Raw genomic sequence first — 5,660 nt, 5'->3', positions numbered from 1 at the left:
AGGAGGCAGCGAGGGAAGAGTGCAGGGGAAGGGGCAAAGAGGGAAGGAGGTTTAGAGAGTGGGTGGAGCAAGGAAAAAAAGTGGACTGAAATGTATTTACCTTTCGTGGGGAAGAGGGGAGATTCATTTAGAAAAAGATTAACCCCGGTTTTATTCTAACTCCCTCCCTCCCATGAAAACATTTCCAGAAATCAATGTAAGGAAAATTACGGCGTGTGCGTGAAATTTAGAGGGTGACAGGCGGTAATTATATTTATATTACTTCTTTAGGCTGAGATATGGAGGTCGTGGGTAAAGTCTAATGTGTGAAAGTATTGTTAGTAATGTTGGTGTTGCATGAGGGAGAATACAAATGTGGATGAAGAAGGTGCACAAAAACAATAAAAAAGAAAATACACTACCAAGAGGAAGTGTTATTTATATTTACATTCTTGCATTTACCGGACAATGGCATTCAGTAAAAGAAAAAATATCACACTGGAGGGATTAGATATAGTTTCCATTAACATCTTCAATATTACGGGGGCTTCCTTAGCTAGAAAAAGTGTGTGTAAGCAACAAGTAAATGTCAGAAATGTCATAATTCTGCTGAGGGATTACTTTACTGTTAATTTCGCGGGCTACAGAGTGGGAGACGTGGAAAAATATGAAGTGTGAGAGTGAAATTTATGTCGTATTAAACAGTGCAAAGTAGATAATGAGAAACAAATGATACGATAAAATAAAAAACAGAACGTGGAAGTGAAAGCTAGTTTAATATTATGAAAATACTGATTAAAATTTGTATGAAGGAAATAATCAGGGAAATCCAAGTTCTCAACCTATGATATCCCCTCATTTAATATATGATCATTACATACTCCTACAACCATTTTCACACACACACACACACACACACACACAGGATACCCTCCACATTGTCCTCTAGCGTGCGCAATGTAAAGTTTGTAGGAATAAAATTCTTCACAAGAGACTAAGGTGTCCTCGTATAACTTACACACACACACACACACACACACACACAATGCTTATACATACTTATCATAAGAGTATTTTTTTTCCATTCCGTCACATTATATTTCCAGCTCCACCCTCACATTCCAATTTCCTGTCCCCCCCAAATTCCCCACTTGTGACCCAGTCCTTCCCATGAATCCATTCTCACCCATTTCCAGCCTTCTCATCTTTTATTTCTCATCACGCTTCTCGCTTGCAGTCCTACCGGACCCAGGTTCAAATCCCGGCTGGGGCAGGGAACAGTTTAAAGATTTGAATTTCATAAAAGCAGACTTTCCTGATCTACCTGAAGACCCTCCGACATGTCGTAAAAATACCCCCGCTAATACTAATACACCAGTCCTGTATGAGACAGCCCTAGCATGTATTCAATATGGACGGTGGGTGTTAGCGCCGAAGTGGTGACATGTAAAGGTGCTTGGTATGTAGGAGGACTACTGGGCCTTGAATGCAGGATGTGAAGCCTATGCCCAGAGTCGGACACATAAAAAAAAAAAAAAAAATGCGATGGTGTATGTGTCATCATCACCATCATCATCCCAACCCTGTACACACATAGGGCAGATAGGGCCCAGCCAAACTGAGCCACAGTTAAGTTCACTGATCATTCAAGCCACTGAAACTATCGTCTTTGTCTTGTGCTGCAGTTCAGAGATTCATCTTTTTCCCTTTTTCCACTGAAGAGAAATAATCTACCCACCCCATGCGTAATAATGGAAATATAGTGAGCTATCACCTTCTTCATTCCGATAGAGTATTTTAGCTTATTCTTGGTATCTCGGATAAGTTTATTTTGCCTAGGAAGTCTCCTACTTGTGAAGGGTTTCATGGAGCATAAATTTAACCCCAGGAGTTGGAAAGGTTCCTTCTACACAGTATATGACAGTCTGGCAGCAGCGAGAATTTCTGTTTATTTATTTTACATAAATATTATTATAAAATGAAAAATAAACTTCATCACAGTGAAGGAATTAACTGATGTCGGTATAAGCTCAGTGTCAATCTCTACTTTTTTTATTCATTCAAGTGTACACACTGGCAACCCTACCCCCTTGTTTACACATAAACAGACCCCATAAACAGACCCCCTACACCGCCGCCTTCACCCCGAAACTCGCCCTGTTAGCTTTGCACCCCCCCCCCCCCGTTTGCTTACCATTTTTCCTTGCTGGCCGGAGTCTCTGATTTGATTTATATATTTTCGTTTTAGTGTTATTTGTGGATTTCTCCTCCATCACTGGAATCATGTGTATAAAAACAGTACTGTAATATGTTATTTGTGTTTTCTCATTTCTATTTATTTTCATTCCCAGTACAGGGGATAGGTTCCTCATGTGCTTCTGCCTACATCAGTGTCCTTTAATCCAGCTGTTTGGGGTGTAACTTTTTTGTGTCATTATGGTACCGACAGAACTGCCGATAGTACTGAGTCATACTTTCTTTCGTTTCGAAGGTTTCGTAACGCATATTTCATCAGCAGTTTATTCTGTTACACCTCAGTATCCTCTTGTATTGTGCTTTTACAGACCATGTCGATACCGACACATGATTATCGTACAATACCATGAAATTACTTCCATTTCTCACCATTTTCAGTCAACCCACGGATGATACTTTTGCAATTTAATTCAGATAAGGAATAGAGTTAAAGAAGCTATTTCAGGCAGACAGCATCCAGATCTATAGATTAAATCTTTGCAATAAACATATCCGGTGGTGCAGTGAGAAGACCTCATTGCTATACCTCAGTATGAAATGAGTTTTGACACTGAAAATATCCACACTCCTTTGCAAACTTTTTGTTGTTCGTACTCATGAGGGAAAAACAAAACAAAAAATGGACAGAAAAAGTGAAGAAGACGTAATGCTATTACCTCATACCAATTAATCTGGCCAGGCATGTATGGCAACACTGCTCCTGCCGAGATTCTGATTGGCTGGAGGTGTTTGTTTGATTTCGTTGTTGCTTAAACCGATACTCTCTTTATTATCAGATGTGATACTGAGTTTGTCGACAGTACAATCGTCAAAAGCAATAAGAAATCCGTTATATACTTAACAACAATGAAATTTTCGTTGGAAGATAGAGATATGAGTCAACAAAGTATTATAACAGTCCAAGTCAAGGTCAGCATTCGAACAATTCCTTTAAATCTCTGACACTCCGTAATATAACAGAAAATTAAGGAAACCTGCTTAATCTAAGCGTTGGTATAACACATTTAAATTTTAAGATCAGTCCCTACTGTGATATTAGGGGGAGGCGTGGCTGAATCGGTAGAGAGGCGGCCTGCAGTCCTGATGCACCCAGGTTCGAATCCCGGCTGGGGCAGGGAACAGTTTAAGGATTTGAATTTCATAAAAGGCAGACTTTCCTGATCTACCAGATGACCCGCCGACATGTCGTAAAAACATCCCCGCTAATACCAATACACCAGCCCTGTATGAGACAGCCCTAGCATGTATTCAGTATGGACGGTGGGTGTTAGCGCCGAAGTGGTGACATGTGGAGGTGTAGGAGGACTACTGGGCCTTGGGATAGGCTACTGCCCCTGAGATATAGGCCCTGAAGCCTTTGCCCAGAGTCGGACACATAAAAAAAAAAAAAAAATAGTTTTCCTTTAGCCTACCTTGATTTTTCGCGATTTTTTCAAACCTCCCTTCCCGCAGAACTCTCTTTTCATTAGAAATTTTAATTATTCAGAGTTGTGGCACGATTTAAGGGTGCAGACTGATCTTAAAATTTAAATGCGTGTTATACCAACGTTTATATTAAGCAGGTTTCCTTAATTTTCTGGTATATTACGGAGTGTCGGAGATTTAAAGGAATTGTTCGAATGCTGACCTTGACTTGGACTGTTATAATACTTTGTTGTCTCAATATCTATATCCTCCTACGAAAATTTCATTGTTGATAAGTATATAACTTATTTCTTATTGTTTTTGTACTGTCGACAAACTCAGTATCACATCTGATGGTAAAAAGAGAATCAGTTTTAGCAACAACGAAGTCGAACAAACACCTCCAGCCAATCAGAATCTCGGCCGGAACAGTGTTGTCATACATGCCTGGCCAGATTAATTGGTATGAGGTATAGTGAACTCTCATCCCTGTCCACCCTCAACCACAGTCCTCCTTCACCATCTTCACCCATCACATCCCACACCCTCATACACACCAATGCCCAGCCTCCCACACATCCTCACCCCCCCTAACTCACACACAAACCAGTCCGAACACAAACGCTTACCAGACCTACCCTTCACCCTCATCCAATGTATCCCATCCTCTAACTCACCTTCACCCACATCCTCACCCACATAACCCTACACCATTACCATCCATACCCAGCACACTTCCTTCCTTCACACCCAACCTCCCCCACCCTCCCTCACACTCACACCCTCACTCATCCAACCCGACACACGGTTCCACCCTACCCCACAACATTTACACATCGCAACTCGCACAACTTTCAACTCGCACGAAATTATTGGACACCAAAAAAATCATTTTTGGTAAAATAAAACTGCAGGCTATTTACTCTGCTGAATTAGACGGACTTCTGATTTAGTCCTTTCTGTTCTCCAGAGCTGTGTCGAAAATCAGGTTTAATTAATATTTATTTTTAATTTGACTGTAAACAACAGGATGCCTTTACGCTAAGTCTCCAAACTTTGTAGCTACAGTGATGGAGTGTGTGTGTGTGTGTGTGTGTGTGTGTGTGTGTGTGTGTGTGTGAGAGAGAGAGAGAGAGAGAGAGAGAGAGAGAGAGAGAGAGAGAGAGAGGTGGTACGGTACAGCTATTAATTCGCAATACAGGTTTGAGGAAGACGAAAATACCTTCATATACCCCTGAATAATGCGTGGGTAATATTATACAGCAAAATATCACCTATACCCAAAGGATGGAAAAAACATAAGTGTATTAGCGCCCATAATTTGTGGAGCCAGGAATATTTACAAATGCCAGTGATTATGTGTGTCACACTGGAATGGGCACAACGAGATCCTTCTAGGGCATGGCTTAGAATTCTGGTTTTATAGTATTTACGTTATATTACAGAAATGGAATTTTTGTGTTTAGATATTTAAGTAGTTACAGAACTTTTAGACTCGTATTTAGGTAGTGGTACAGAACCACGGTAATTGGTTTTCTGGGTGAAGGTGTAAATGTCAACTGCATTTGTACTTTAAATTTTAGACTTTTAGACCACAATCAAAGGCAGAGGGCATGCAAGAATGTTCTTAGCAAAGAAATTTGAACAAACGAAAAGAAAAACAAAAAAGAGAGTTCTGTATTTTTATTAGTATTTTTACCTCCGCCAAGGAGATTGTGTTTTATCCCTCGTTGGTTTGTTTGTCTGTTTTTTTTTTTGTCTGTGTGTTAGCAGGATTACTCAAAAAAGATATGAACGGATTTTAATGAAATTTTGTGGAAGGGTAGGCCACGGACCAAGGAAGCAATGATAAAATTTTGGGGCTGATCCAGATCCAGATCCGGAGTATCCCGCACAATATCTCCAAAAGTTCTGAATGGATTTCAATAAAATTTTGTGGAGAGGTGGGCCGTGGACAAGGAAAAAACTGATGAAATTTTGGAGCGGATCAGGACCCTTTTTAATGACAATGGCACTGGCGG

The sequence above is a fragment of the Coenobita brevimanus genome, chromosome 109 (genome assembly GCF_032717465.1).
Source record: "Coenobita brevimanus isolate Jiangsu-jjx chromosome 109, ASM3271746v2, whole genome shotgun sequence".
NCBI classification, from domain to species: domain Eukaryota; kingdom Metazoa; phylum Arthropoda; class Malacostraca; order Decapoda; family Coenobitidae; genus Coenobita; species Coenobita brevimanus.
The sequence above is the reverse complement of the archived record's forward strand: the minus strand, read 5'-3'. Positions refer to the sequence as shown.